Source organism: Mustela erminea, chromosome 5 (assembly GCF_009829155.1).
Source record: "Mustela erminea isolate mMusErm1 chromosome 5, mMusErm1.Pri, whole genome shotgun sequence".
Taxonomy (NCBI): Eukaryota; Metazoa; Chordata; class Mammalia; order Carnivora; family Mustelidae; genus Mustela; species Mustela erminea.
The window spans coordinates 26,309,551-26,325,889 of NC_045618.1; the positions used below are offsets into that span (position 1 = coordinate 26,309,551).

The following is a 16,339-nucleotide window of genomic DNA, read 5'->3' on the forward strand; positions in this document are numbered from 1 at the left end:
CCAGGATAACTTTAACTTTTATTCCAATTTGAAAATATGGTTCAATAAACAAGGAATGAGAATGTCTTTCCAAATCAAGTCTTTATCACTATTTTGTAACAATTTCTAAACCTAGATTCTCACGGCATTTCTTTTGTTTTCCTCACTGATGGTTTCCCCCCATCATATGGTGACAATGCACAGGGTGACTCACCTGGCAGAAACAAGTCTCTTTCATTTCCTTCTGGGCAACATGCACCACAGTTGTCACAGATTGAAAACTGTGTTGATATAAATATGTCTGATTATTTTCAGGCCATCTGGATCTATTTAAAAAAGTGATATTAGCAGGGCACATGACAAACAAACTCCACATCCTCTTTGACTCTACTGAAGGGGTCTAGCTATGCGTTTATTCTCATTACCAATCCCAAAGAGAAGGCTAAAATTATATCTATAGTCAACCAAAACCACCTGCGTTTCTCTCACCCTGTCAAGAAACCTGAAGAAGTTTGGCAAATATCCTTTTTCATTTCCAGCTTAGATGTTCAAGAGAGACTGAGACCCTGTGAAGGTAAATTATTGCAAAGTAAAAGGATTTGCACCCATATGCAAATCTACCTACCTGATGAAAATGCCCCTGTGGTTAGGAGACACAATTAGGTTATTGAGCCACCAGGTGGCACCACAGAGAGTGTAAGTTTCTGCACCAGTCACCAGGGTATGGGAAGGTTTGTTCTTTGCTTAAGTCTCTGTTATTTCTAGCATCAAAATTTGGTCATACTGCTGTGCAAAGTTTATTGGAGAATGAACCATGTTCCCCTTCTAGTTTATTTCCTTAAATTATGTATGAACGTGTCCTATTAACTATAATCTTTTATCAGCTTTCCAAAATTAAATGCTAGAATATAGACAGTGCATTTATGATTCATCGTGGTTTTAAACCAAGAGATGAACAGTGGAAACTACAGACTTTGAAAATGTGTACTTTAATTTGCATGCATGAAAGAGAATTTAAAATCCAGTTTTTTTGTTTTTTGTTTTTGTTTTTGTTTGTTTTTAATTTCCAATATTGAACCATTCGTGGTCATGAATTCCCATGAGAGGAGAACTTAAGACTATTGGACTCTTTCAAACATAAACCCTCTTCTGCTTGTCTCCAGAAAGGACAGGCAAGGTGGTTACCTATTTGAACTCGTTCCATGGTTGGTCAGTGCACTTCCTTACTAGCTGACCAGGTCCCCTGGGCAGGACTGAAGCTCTACAAAGGTCCTACAAAATCATGGCATGTTGTTCTGGGAACTCTTTAGCAAACATCTGGCAGCCCCACAGGCACTCAGACCTAACGGACTGTGTCATGGCCACATGTTGCAAAAAACTCCCTGCCCAGAAGGACTCAACTCAGCCTCAGAAGGTCCCTGAGATTTCTAAAATGTCAACAGATACTTGCAGTAACAGGCAAAGCAATTCAATGAACCCTGTCAAATTACTGTTTTACATGTTAGGTGGAGGGAGGGGGATACAAAGATAATTCCTGATGAGAGTCTGCCCCCAAAGAGGAACAAGTGTTGAGGACACAGGAGCCCTTGCTAAGTAGAATCACACATACCAGCTGTGGGGGTGGAAGGAAAGAGTAACCTTTTCCTTCTGCTAGCCACACTCTGCCAGTCTCATTGATTACTTTGTGTGCTTGAAAACAGATGAATCTGATAGCCCCAAAGCTCCCTCCTCTCTGTAAAGGGATGGATACCTTAGGTCTGTTTTTGTTGTTTTGTCTTTTTTTTTTTTTTTAATATTTCTCTCTTTAGCTCTCCTGACTTGTAACAGTTCCAACTATAGCTCCATTGTTCCTCCTGTGATTTTCTAGGGAAGCCATCAAATGCCCTTAAATATTCTGCAGTTTACCTAATGAGGCAATGGGCACTGCCTCAATATGATTCCAATGAGTGAAGCCAATAACTTAAACACTTCAAGTTTAATAGATGACAAGTTCACAGTACAAAGTTGAAATCTATTAAGGATGAGGGAACCTGCTATCTTGTGTTTAATATTTTCTTCTCCCAATAAAGATAAATAATACATGGACAAGTGTGTCTGTGCTGGCAGGAAATGAAAGGCTACCTTATGGAGATGTTATTGTGTACTTCTAATGATGATGGGAGATTTGACCAAACACATATTCTTATATTTAGCTGATGCAATGAACTCTGTAGTTTCATGGGTTCCCCCAAGGAAGGCCTGAGTGGGTCATCACAAGAAATGCCACACTCTTTGGTCTCATGCCCTATCCTGGACTGGCTGGATTCTTAACTCTGGCCGGCTAACTAATTAGGGTTTTTAATAAGTCTATGATAACAAAACAATGTTCCATTGAACTAACTAGTCCTTTTTTGTTATTAAAATTAAGCATCATATTTTACCATTTAATTAAAAAACAAACTGTTGGGCTGGATAAAAACTGCTTAGATTATGATCACAACTTTCTCAGGCTTAATCCATGTGCTTATTAGTCCTGTTCTCACACACCTGTCAGAGACAGCCAGGGATTTATGATCAGTACCAGTTTCAAAGAAAATGCTCAGATTGATTTATGGAACCAGTCTCCCTATCTTTTATCTTCCTGCCTCTCCCCTCTCAACAACAACAACAACAAAAAGAAAAGAAAAAGAAAAAAAAAAGGAAGAAAGAAAAAGGAAAAAGTGTTTCCCCTAAGGACTGAAACTCCAGCTCTGACCCCAGCTTAGTCGATAACCTCAAGTAAATTATTTTCCAGCAACAAGCCTGGTTTTAAAAGGTAACTCAGACCTGGTAGAAGCCTTAACATCAGTGCCCCTTCCCTGAGTAGGAAATATCCCTGACAGGATCACCTGCCTCTGCTTCAGCATTTTCCATGCTTGAACAATTTGAATTCATAAAAAGATTCCTCTCATGATGCTAAAATCAGCCTATTTTATTTCTACATACTGGTCCTGTATTTTGCTGCCGGGAGTCTTCCAGAATAATTCTAACCAATTATCCACAGGCTCCCTTTGAAACGTTTGAAGGCAGCTGCCCTATTCTCAGTGTTCCTGTGTCGCATGCCTGTCCTCAGCTTCCCCAGACTCTAGTGCTCTGGTGGAGTTTCTGACCTGACCACACCACTGAACTGTCTGGATATCCATGAGCTTGTCTCAGAGTTCTGACCTCTATTAAGCTTCCTGTGTAGATAGAGCTGACTAGCACAGAGTCATGAGAGAAGAAAACCAGCTCATTGCACTGATGGTTTTGTGTGTGTGTGTTCAGATGGGTGCCTGTGATTGAACACAGCCACTATTAAAAGACTGGGAATACTTCAGTCTTTAGCTTGAGTGCAGGAATAGATATGTTGACTAGACTTGGTGAATAGTTCAGACAGATATTTGTGCTCATTTGTAGCCCCATGAGGACCAGATAGGATCAGTTAATATTTGCTACTTAAGGCTCAATTAATGTTTACTGAACTGAGAAGGATTTAAAAAAAATTAAAAGTAAACCCTAAAAGAGAAATTTAACAAATTACTTTCTCTGAAGTTTATTGTTTCATTTATAAAATAAGTGGATTTAGCTCAAATATATCTGACACCCTCTTCACTTCTTATTTTTGCTGGTGATTGGCAAATAATAGGAATTCATATATTATAGTTCAGTCTCATGATAAGTCATATTCTGCACTGCAAAAATGCAAACATCATTACTCTTTCTTTCCCCAGGGAGGGACAAGCTCAAAAGATAAAATATATGCTTTGCATTACTCACTTGCCTAAGCCTGGCTAAACTGTTGCAAGGCAAAAGCAAAGTTGGAACCATGATAAAAAAAAAAAAAAAAAAAAAAAGGAAACTTTAAAAGAAAAAAAAAAAGAGTTTTGCGTTTAAAAGTTGTCAGTGTCTATGTCACAACAATGACAACATATTATTGTCTCAACATATATTTCTTCAGACGGGAAATGCAGATATTCAGATGGCTTTGGGAATCCTTGTGCACTGTTTCAGAAATCAATCAGTGGGGTTGCCATGCAACACAGTAGTCATGCTTTCTTTTTAGTGAGCACGGAATTGACCAATGGACGGTCTTCCATGCCTGACCTCAGGAAATTCAGGCTGATCTGAAAGAGGGGAAATGGGCTGGTGTGGACTGGCTGCCCTGCCTGTTCACTTTCTCTGTATCCTTTCTCATTTGCATCCTCTTCCATCTGATGGGCATAATTTCAGTGTTAATGGGAAACCAACAAATGCTAGCCCTCACTGCTATCTAGGGACAAAAAGTCATTTTGTCCAGTAAGAGTACCTGTTTGTCCCTAATTAGAGAAATGACTGACTAAGCTACTGTCTCTGGAGAAGCAATAAATCATTTTAATGTTTTACTTCAAGATGCAAGTGTTGATTTGGGTTTCAGGAGGGGAAAAAATGGGAAGATTCAGGTCCATGGAGTGGGGTGGAGGGATGAGATATACAAGAGGCAAATGGCTTCTAAACAAGTGGGCAAAGGTGATTTTTCTCCATTTTTTTATTTTTTAATTTTATTTTTTTAAATCTGTTCCAAGATTCATTGTTTATGCATGCAATACACACCCTCCTTAATACCCACCACCAGGCTCACCCTACCCCATGCCCTTCTAAAACTCTCTGTTTCTCAAAGACCACAGTCTCTCATGGTTTGTCTCCTCCTCTGATTTTCCCCAATTCACTTTTCTTTTCCTTCTAATGTCCTCCATGTTATTCCTTATGCTCCACAAATAAGTGAAACCGTATGATAACTGATTCTCTCTGCTTGCCTTATTTCAGTCAGCATAATCTCCTCTAGTCCCCTCCATGTTGATATAGAAATTCATCCTTTCTGATGGCTGAGTGATATCCCATTATGTATATGGACCACATCTTTATCCATTCACCTGTTGAAGGGTATCTTGGCTCTTTCCACAGTTTGGAGATTGTGGACATTGTGGCAAAGGTGATTAAAACACCTAGTGTTCACAAGGGTGAGTTGCAGGAAGAAGGTGGCCATTGTAAGTCTCATTAGAGTTATGAAAGTGAAAATTTTTGACAGATGAGGTAAACTTTACTTGACCATCAAGTTTGAAGGGCCCAGCTAGGCAAGGCAATGTGGTTACACATCTTGGATTCTCTGGATTCTTTAAAGCTGTTAAATCCACAGAGCTTTTCTTACCCTTCCCCTAAATCCATGAATCCCACTGTTTACAGGAACTCCAGTCCCACTGCTTCCTGGAGGAAAGGAACATTTAATTTTCTGCCTTTTGCCCTTCTTGGTGGGACAGTCAAGGTGACCAGCTGGCCCACAGCCGAGTGAAGACTCAGGTTGGCGGTGTCCTTTAGCATCATGGTTTCAGAAAGCATGCTGAATCATGGAGAACATTGCTGCCTTTTGTTCTTTTGATTATCCTCATTTCACTCCTCTTCACCTTCACTAGAGGTTCAAGGCACTTAAAGAATGAGTGGCTAACAGAGGTCTTCATTCTGGCTCTTCTCATCATGGCAGAATGTTCAAGGGCAATTCCCGGCATGATCACCTTTGCATACCACCTTGGTATGCTTGTAGTATTACACATTTTCGAACCATAAAGAACAAGTTATTGATGGTGCATTAAAAACCAGTACTCATTCCACCTTCTCTTCATTTCATTCATTAAAGTTTATCCCTTTTTTATCTTTTTTAATCCATGTAAAAGCAAGCCACTAAATTGAAGCAGTTAAACTTGATTCTTCAGAAGTCACCAGAGGTGACCACCAGTAACAGAGACCCTCCCAGAAAGGCCTACATGCCACATCATTTAGGGTAGGTTCCCCCACAGTTTCTTTTTGGTGCCATGTTGTTTACTTTGTAGTTTCCAATAACTGATACCTGGGTTTTACAGTGCCTACCCACTGTACTGGCAATGCCGTGTGGAAAGCTTCGGTTAGCTATTTACCTTACACTTAGCAAACTGGTAATGAATCAAAGAAATTCACTGAATAAATAAATGCATGCATTTGATTCTTATTTGTACAACAAATTTCTTAAGTAGGTCTTTGCTGTTGTCTCAGGACTGGGGCTTTCAGCCAACCCATAGTAAACATTGGATTCATCGCAAACCTGGCCCTAGATGTATGTCTATATTTCTGAAAATTTGAAATGATATGAAGTTGTTTCATTATTATAGGAATAATTGGAGGCAGAGTTCCAGGAATATGTGTTTTCCTCTGGTTGGTCAGTGGTAAGGACACAGGAAGTAAGTTTCTCTCTTTTCTGCATGTCCCCTGAAAGCTATGCAGTACAACAGATGGGTCTCTATGCCTCCCATTGGTGACATCCTGTGGGTGTAGACCAGCAGTCTTACAAGGAATTTGGGAGTCAACTCAAATTATGTTTATGTGCTTTGTGTTGTTTTGATAAAAGATGTGTGGTGTAAGATTTTTTGTTTCCAGAGAGGTAACAGGAAAAGAGAAGAGGACAAAACACAACTTTGCTGTCTTCTGAGCAGCCATCAGGCAGTTGCTGAAGCCACAATACAGCCTGAGAGATCATAGCACTTCACATGCTTTTTTTTGAGAAACAATAGAAAAACAACCCAAGCATACTTTTAGCTTTTATCTCCACTGGAATCCTCTGTAGGGAATTGAACCAGACAGCTACAGCATTGTGTGGACCTCTTTTTTCATATAGACAAAATCCTGGCCAATTTAGACATGTCAGCTTGGATTTATATTTTAAAGGGAAGAGTATTCTCTGCGGGAAAGTGACATTTATTTCCAATGTACATTCCCAGAAGATGACTAATTTTGCATGATCATAGTTCTATAATATTGCTCAGTGATAGCTGAAATAAATGAGCTAAAGTGACAATGGCTGTTTGCAGGGATTAAAAATTGTTTTTTTTGGAAAAATGATATTTCAGACTTTCCTAAAATTCCCCCCTATTTTTTTTTCCCCTAACCCTTGATAGAACTAGGAATGCTTAATATACACATGTTCACACAAAACTTTCTTAATACTGACTATATCTTTTGAGCATCAAAGATGTCATCAGTTTAATTTATTCTGCCATTTTCTATATATCCCTGAAATCACGGTGGTCTTTTATTCTGTATCTATGGTTCTTAGAGATATAGTGTTGCTTAAACTTCGCAGCTAAGCGGTCTGAAAGACTAGTGGGCTCAAACCGTAGACAAGAGAAAGCACCTCACTAACAGTTAGAACAATTGGGACTAATTTTGATGAGATGTTAATTTTTTAATGCTATAATTCAGATATTTCTGTAAGAAAAAGAAAGCCACCATCAAAATGCAAGCACTTTAAAGTAGACCCCAGGTTGACTGAGGGATTTCAGAAAAGACTAGTGTTGTCCTTAGTTGGATGGAAGCACTTCAAGTTTTTGGAAAACTTTAAAATAGTTTTCAGCCTGAGCCCCACTCTATGTCAAGCACTCAAAGTAATAACTTTTAAGTAACTTCCCTTAAATAACTGTATTGTTTTCTTAGAGCATTAAAAAACACCCTTTATAATTTGCTCTCTGTTGAAAAAGTGTCTTTTTTCTTTTCTGCTAGTCTTTTTTTAACCAAAATTCATTAATCATGAATGTTTGCAAAATTGAATTTCAAATGCAAAATACTTAACTCATTTTAAGCTAAATTTTCTTACTGATTCACTTATAAATTGTCATTCCAATGAATTTTTCAGAAAAAAAATACCTCATTACTTTCTGGAAAATGCAATGGAACAAATTTTCATTAAAAAATGGAAAGATCTTTTAACCTCAAAGCAGTTTTACAGAGTTGGCAGGCTATCACAGAGAGAGTGGCTACGATGGTGGGAAAGTTATGGACTTCATCAGGATTCAGGAGGCACCACCTGGATCACATTTCCTGGATTCTCACTCCAGTTCAACTTGGAAGATAACATCACTTTCATTTGCATACTTCCAGAACAATCTGTCTTGATTTTATCCTTTTAAATTCTTCTAAGGGTGAAGAGATTTATAATTTTTATTTAGAATATTGAATCTTGGAACACTGAAAAAAAAATAACATTAAAAAATAAAATATTGTATACCTAAATTTATGTGCCAGGATGTTGGGGAAGAGCTTTCAGGAGTAAGGGGGACAAAGTAATAAATAAACATACAAACAACTTCAGTGTGTATATGACTTTCGGGAATGCAGAGGGCTAATTTGTGAACTTCTCTCAAGAGAAATGAAAGCACTGATGTATACATAAACGAAATATTCCTACTTTTTTTTAATTCCATAAACACATTAAAATATATTACAGCCTGAACACCTTCCTTCATACAGTTTCCCTTTCCCAGTCAAAGAAGCATTTTATAGTATTTTATGTTTGTGTCTCACCAAATGAGAGGACCTGAGGTTTCGTGAAGACAGGACATGTTTTGAACTTGGATGGACCTAGATCCATCTAGATAAAATCAACAAAAAAGCATTTCAGCTATTTGCATGTTCCTGACATCTCGTTCCTGTTTTATTCAAAGCCAGTTGTATCAGGATTGTGAATTAGGGTCAAAGTTTCCACGTCCTGATTCACAGGCCCTGCCTGTGTCTATTTGAGGTTTTTATCCTTTCCTTTCTTCTTTTACAATATATTGTGAAAGAAGCTGCAAGCTGAAGCTCATGGTTGCCCCTTTCCAGAGAACATTCCATGCTGAATGGAACCACTCTATGTAGGAGGTATTGTACTACTCTCCCAGGACAGCAGAGACTGACAGCTGCTACAAGGCGCTGGCCCTTTTGCCATAAGTGGAGTAATTCTGTTATATGGTCCATGGGGCCAGTCTGCTTCCAGCTAAGACCTCCTTCTTGCTTGGCTTTTTTCTCTTACCCTCATCTGCTTTCCTCACTCTCCTTCTCCTGAGATCACTCCTGCAGTATATCCCTTGCCCAAGACCGCCATTTCAGGCTCTGCTTTCAGGAAGCCTGACCCAAGGAAGGACTTCCCAGGAACTTGGACACCTAGAGCACTAGATCTGTTGAAGTTGCTGTCCTTTCTGAGCCCAGCCTCCAGCCTTCCCCTTCATTCTTCCCTTTCATTCTGTTCATGCTCTTTTACTAATCTCACTTCTGTTCTTAGTTAGATAGAGACCGTGCATATTGTTTGCAACCATAGAGCTCTGACAGCTTGATGCTTGTATCTGTCAGGGTCAGCTCAGGACAGAGAAGCTGTGTCGTACTTTGAATGGGGGAAGTTTAATACAAAGAATTACTAACGGTAACAGAAGATTGGAGTAAAAAGGGGTTGGCGAATAAGAAGTAAAAAGAACACTGAAAACTACATGAATGAAAGGATAAAAGTAGAGAGACACCGGAGAAGGTGTCCCCAGGGGATATGATGCAGAATTGTTGGAGGGACTGTGGCCATGGCTCACTGAGTGACAGAGAAGTCAATGTAGTCCGGCACCAGTGGAACTTATTAGAAATCCACTCTCCAGTTTGCTGGGAAAGTCTCTTTACTGGGAGGTGTCCAGTCAGGGAGTCACTCCACTACAGAATCACCCAAGGTGGGTGCTGGGGACGCTGCTGGCACTGGGTGCTACTGACTGCTGTACAGTAAGGAGGTAGATGTGAGAGGAGCCACCCACACTGCAGGAGCTGGGCACAGGGGAAATGGGTGCTGCAGGAGTCTAGACCTGGAAAAGCCACTTGCGCTGTTCAGAGCCAGGCCTTGGAGAGCCTGCCATGCTGCAGAAGGTGGAGACTGGGTAAGTGGCACACACTGCAGGAACCTGCTGGGCAAGTTCCTGAACCAAGAAGCAACCCTTTGCAGTGTCTCCACAGCACCCCTGTTGAAAAAATTACTTCCAGTAGGCTGAGAAAACCTATTTATAGAGGGCCCGAATCCATTTCCATGAACTGGCGATGAAGGGCAAATTCAGAGCTGAGAGGCAGTTAATTAATAAATGGCACAGTATCCTAGTTCTTCATGGGATGAACCAGCAGGAACCCTTTCTTAATCTGGTAGAAGAGAGACTGTCTGATAAAGAGGCGGCGTAATTGCAAAAGAACAGGACATTGAAGGGAATGAATTGTTCACACTTTGAAAAAGAAAAGTGAAAACCATTTACCTTGGAACTGTAATAAGAATATTTTATTTAAACAGAGCTCTCTAATCTCTCACTCTCTCGGCTGTCTACGTCTTCCGAGATAGATAATACCCATGGATCTGAGGGCTCTGTTTTCCAGCAAGCACACCAGCTCAAACATTGCAGAGACTCCTCACTTTAAATAGGAAATTGTTCTCTCTCACTGGCAAATGGGACTGCAAATCCCAAGGCAAATAAATGACTGAAAGAAGGCACGCACATTGTGGATCAAAAAATTTTGCTTCTGTCCCTGTTCTTGCAAGCTTGCAGTCCTGCACCTTGGATGTCACAGAAATAGCTAAATGGATGCAGTGTGCCCTTGAGCCATGCATCTTTCCTTAGAAGTCTTAACCATAATGATGCTTTTTCAAAATGTACAATACTTTTGGACTTGTGATTTTCCCAAGGTTGAGTGTCAGTTTGGGATGAAACACTTTACCCAGACATTCATGACATAGTGGAGAGATCATTGTACCCAGAGGCAGGCTACTTCGCTCCACACATAGCTGGGTCATTGTGAAAAGCCACTCCACATCTCCTGTTTCATTGCTGCATCCATAAAATGAATGGGTTACATTGAAAGGCTCTAAAATATCATGTACTTTTACAGTTCTACTGGGTATCAAAGAACTGAATTCTAGTAGAAGGCCTAGTGCAGGAATCACACTGTACAAACACAACCATCTTTCCCCTTTCTCTCCTCTCCATACATATGTGTGTGCCTGAGTGGGTTTATATGCATACATATGAGGGGAAGACCGACAGGATATAGACTAAAATGTTAACTGTAGTTATTCTAGGAGGTAGGATTTTGGATGACTTAAATTTCTTTCTTTATACTTTACTAAGTCTTCCAAATGTTACACAATCTGAAGGCATCACAATCGTAATCAGGAAAAGTAGATCTTATTTAGAAGTAATATTCACTTTATCATCTTGTAAAAGATATGCCCAATGTTACACATGTACAAAAGTGAAATGTCCTGGTAGCCTGCTTACTGAGGGGATGAATTCAGAGAGTCTGCAACAATGCCTGTGGATTTGTGCTTTCTCCAAATGCTTTTCTTTCTTTCTTTCTTTCTTTCTTTCTTTCTTTCTTTCTTTCTTTCTTTCTTTCTCTTTTTTAAAGATTTTATTTATTTATTTGACAGACAAGAGATCACAAGTAGGCAGAGAGGCAGGCGGAGAGAGCAGGGGAAGTAGGCTCCCCGCTGAGCAGAGAGCCCCATTTGGGGCTTGATCCCAAGACCCTGGGATCATGACCCGAGCCGAAGGCAGAGGCTTTAACTCACTGAGCCACACAGGCTCCCCTCCAAATACTTTTCTGTCTGGTGGACAGAAATCTATTTTCAAACATCCTCAACTGTTTCTGATCACACTGGTAAATTCCATCATTTGAAGGTGATCCAAGCTGCACTTCCCAGAAGAACCATAAAGAGAAGCAAGTTAGAGGAGAAAGAATTTTGTAAGCATGTTGGGGAAACAAACCAGAGGCAGAGGGTGGATATGCAGACTCCCTGGGTGGAAATTGTCCTCCAATTTAGGAGAAGGGAAGTGTCCAGCTTCCAGTTATACCACCTTCTGTGCAAAACAAAACACATTTTTTCAACATTCTGAATGCTGTCCAAACTTTGCTTTGTGCCTTGAATGTCAATATAAACAGACAAAAATCATTTGGGGGTATTGCTTCCTGTTGGTGAGTTATCACTGCATGTGATGTAGCACAGGGACTGTTCTGGAACAGTATCAAGTAGTTATGATTATCTTCAAGATTGTATCTGTTTTTCATCATTGAGAGTTACTGTGGTGAAGGGAAGGAAAAATTCTCTACCCTTAAGGTCTTCCTGCTGGATTAAGATTGAATTGACCTGAGGCAGATTAACAGGAGAAGAAAACAAAATTTTATTATGTGCACACAGAGGCTCAATAATGAAATTGAGATCTAATGAAATGACCAAGGCAAGCAGTTTTTGTACTTTTAGGCAAAGAGACAATAAAATTCATGAACGATTGATAGGAATTAAAGAAAAAAAAAAAAAAAAAAGAAAAGCTTAACCTTGGGAGCTTCAGTTAAAAAGGAATTCTAAATTTCCTGTCTTTGGTGAAAAGGATGTCTCTTTACTTCCTGGTACAGGGAGGGTAATTTCACATGGGGATTTGTTTCCTGCAAAGATCTGAGGAAGATCTGAGGGTCCTTCTTGCACAGGCTGTCTGCTCAATAACTTTATTTAAAATAATTAGTATAGCAAAATGGTACATTTTGGGGCAGCCTGCCCTTGGCCCCTACAGTGGCCACATATGACTTGTCCCTGTGTCATACGTCCCACCTCTGTTCAGACTCCATCCTATGGCATGAGTGGAACCCATTTTTAAGCAAGTCTTATAAATATGTAAGTTTCACATCAACAAAATATCTTCTTTATATTTGGGAATGGAATTATACTTGTACCCTTGTCCTTTTTGTCTTAGAGATTGAAGTATTGAATTTGATGAGATTGTTAAGGCTCATTGTAATTGGTATAAATGAAGACAATGGAACATGTTTCTGGTTGGCCCTGAGCAAGCTGTGACCCTAGAGACATCCTGGGAAGCCAGAAATGGAATGAACTGGTAGGATGTGTTTATTTAGTAAACTGGAATCTTTGAAATAAGGCACTGAAGTAAATGTCTCAATGATAAGCGGCCACATTTTATTCTGAGTTTAGAAAAGGAGAACTACCCAATTAATGTTCTTGGTGTTCAAACATAGTAGCTTAGAGTCTCCCACTGCCTGCTAAAACCAGATTCACTTTGCAAATGCAAATGAACCTTGCAAGGCCCTCTCCCACCTAAGGACCTCCTCCTGAGGCACAGGGAGAATGGGCTTCACTGCTGCATTCTAATTTCTCTTCCATCTGACTAACTTGAAAGATGTCTGATCTTGCATTCAGTGTCTGTGTTGTTTTTCAAAATCTGGGCTCCCTTGTATCCTAGGCAACCGTTTAGAGCAAAGATAATACAAAGTGGGAAGCTTCCTGTGTGTTTGTCACAGTCTCTAGTCCCAACTAGTAGCAACTATCTTGGTACTGTCATTGACCTTTTGGGGTCAAAGCTGACAGTAGACGGAAGCCTTTGGTGGCACTGCCTGGGCTTGGCAGCCAAGGAGAGAATGCTCACATCCTTTAATCACCTCTCCGCTCTCCTCCCCTCTTTTGTCAGTACAGTCTACTAAGAATTGTAGAGAGGTGAGGAAAGAGATATTGTGCTAATTACACAGTTACCAACATACTGCCCAATCTCTGCTTTTCGTCCTTGCTGGCAAGTGCACCAGTGATGATGCAAACTTGGGTGTGTTTAATTAGGGAAGCCTGTTTACCAGTCCTGATACCGTGCTGCGGCTTGATAAATCTCTGACTTTAGCAGCATGTCAGAAAATGTGATTGCTCTTCACTAACTAGGCAGTCTGCAAAGCGTTGCTAGCACCTCTCTCTCCTGAGTTCAGTAAGGGAGAGTGGATTTTTCCTCTCAGTGATAAAGCAGTACCCACTCTAAATATACTGAAGACTTATTTCCTAGAGATGCCCAAATTGTCATGTTTGCAGTCAGTTATGGATATTTACTCTGAATTTTGGTTGTTAAGATGTTACCTTCTTAAAGTGTGTTTTGGAGCTTGAACACTTTATTCAGGAGTTCTAGGACAAATTTTCTGGTGAATACCAATTACTTTCCTCTTTCACAGTTGTGGGAATCAGGAAAAATAATCTTGACACCTCCTCTCAGGCTGTACCAATTCATGCAAATGAAACCTCACAGAGATTTTTCTGCCCATTAGCCAGCCTCAGGGTGTGGACAAGAAATCTGGGTCATGTCTAATAAATCTGGATGATATTTAAGCCATATGCAAAGCTGGACCTCAGTTCATACAGCCTTGCTTTTCTCATTCTACCCTTAAAAATGAGAACCTATTACCACACTCATTCCCAGGCATGCTCTTTGTGTTGCTAGCCCCTACCTTTCCTCTCTGGGTCCTAAAAGGCTGGATACTCTCCTTGTATCATGTACACATGATCTGAAGACTCTTACCTGCAAGAAAAGACTATTTGTCTTTCGAAAAATGGCCTTTGTATAGTCCCAATCCATTTTCTAATATTGGTGAAGCAGACACACTTTGTTTTCAGCATCACATCACCTCTTCTTTGAAGGATCCTTCTGATTCGTACAAACTCATTCATAACCACTCAGGTATGCATCTTATTCTAGAATTCTACTAAGTACTCAAAATGGCTGCAAACCCTCCTCTCTTGTGGGACATGCTCATCAATTCCCACCAACAGTTTTATCCTACAGAGTAGAAAATGTAGGCTTCTGGTGGTGGTTAGCCATCTCTGCAATAGTGCATCCTTCTAGCTACCAAATATTCAGGTTTACCCTATTTTTGAAATATAGAACAAATCTATTCACTATTGTCCTCATCAGACAGCCACATTCTTGACCAGGACTGTGTTCAGCTCAATGTGCAAGGTGTTTGGGTCAGTCTTTCCAGTTCTGGTGTGACTTGGACATCCAGGGATCAATAAATTATGAAATATCTGGTTCTTGCACACCCATCCAATTTGTGATAGGCAGGTAGAGACAGAATTTTCTCATAAAAAACAAAACCAAAACAAACAAACAAACAAACAAAACCTTTCTGGAGAAGAGAAGAAAGGGGTGCACACAAGCTTCAGGAATCCAACTTCATAAAGTCCCACATGGCAGAGGTTGGTCAGCATTTCTCCTGATAGAGGAGGCAGCTCCTGGCAATGGCAGTGCCTTCCAGAGGTTCTTTCTTGTCCAGGATGCTTTATGGCTTCAGGTGTGGTAGGCATTGGAACTTCTTTAGAGTTGTCATAGTGTGTGGAGTTTTCTTTTGCTTAGTGGTGGCCACATTGAACCCATATGAAACAATAAACTTTATTTAAAGACAAAAATATCCCCTGATGCTTTATGATGTGAGGAGTCAACAGATTTGGTTGAGAATTCTTTTTTTTTTTTTAAAGATTTTATTTATTTATTTGACAGAGAGAGATCACAAGTAAGACAGAGAGGCAGGCAGAGAGAGAGAGAGAGGGAAGCAGGCTCCCCGCTGAGCAGAGAGCCCGATGCGGGCCTTGATCCCAGGACCCTGAGATCATGACCTGAGCCGAAGGCAGCGGCTTAACCCACTGAGCCACCCAGGCGCCCTGGTTGAGAATTCTTAATGGGATTTTATGGCTCAAGACATCTTTTATAATTCTACTTCTAACATTGGCTCTAGAAGCAGTCAGTTTCACCTACCTAAAGTTCCCACATTTCTAGATTCTTCTTCTGTTATTTTGCTTTTACACAAATTGGTATTACTCTGAGCTTACCTCTTTCTTATAATACCTTGTATACTAAGTTATTGTTATATAATTATATTACCACAAACTCAGTGACTTAGAATAATATTTATTATTTCACATACTCTGAGGTGTAAGAGTCCAAGCACAGCTTCGATAGGCCTTCTGTAGGGCTGAGTTCAAGCTATCAGTCAAGGTTGGGTTCTCATCTGATGGCTTGACTGAGGAATGCTCCACTTCCAAGCTCATGGGGTTATTGTTCACATGTGATTTCTTGTAGATTGTTGAACTGAAGGCCTCAGTTTGTTACTGACTATGGCAAAAAGCTGTCCCTAGCTCCTGGACCCATCCAGCAGGGCTGTTTGCTTCATCAGAACCAGCCATAGAGAGTATTCTAGTGAGACTGACATTACAATCATAATCATGGAAGTGACATCTGGTCATTGCATGCTATTTGTTAGAAGCAAATCATGGATTCTGCCTACATTCAGGAACAATGGATTATATAAGGGCTTGAGGACTAGGAGGTAGGTATAATTTCAGTCCACTCCAGAGCCTTTATTGAAAATGTTTGTAAATATATACTATAGCCTTTCCTTTTTACAACAAATTTTACAGCAATTATTGTCCTTATCACACATACAAGAAAACTGAAGTTCAGAAAAATTAACAATCTGATAGTAAGTGTGTAGCAAAGGTTCAAATCTAATATTTAGTATGACACATTTAGAAGAGTGTGAATGTATATATGTGTGAGTGCACACATCTGCAAGTTTCTGAATGTGTGTGTAAGTAATAAATGTAAGGCAAGGGTAGAGAGTGAGTAGAAGAAGTAAAGCTGCAAAGATAGATTGCTGTTGGTTTGTAAAGTGCTTGAGCGATACACTGAGGTTTTTGTTTTTTTTTTTTAAAGATTTT

The 16,339-nt window shown here is 40.0% G+C and overlaps 1 protein-coding gene across 4 annotated transcripts in view; it reads left to right on the forward strand.

Moving 5' to 3' along the window:
* Nucleotides 1-16,339, forward strand: part of GABRG3 (gamma-aminobutyric acid type A receptor subunit gamma3) — a 668,605-nt gene that overhangs the window by 76,369 nt on the left and 575,897 nt on the right. Inside the window, exon 1 of one of the 4 annotated variants that reach the window (XM_032342309.1) lies at nucleotides 6,168-6,221. The exons of the other annotated variants lie outside the window; for them this stretch is intronic. The gene's annotated coding sequence lies outside the window, so the exon portion shown is untranslated. Of the gene's footprint in view, nucleotides 1-6,167; nucleotides 6,222-16,339 lie in introns of those variants that run through there. 4 annotated transcript variants of the gene reach the window in all.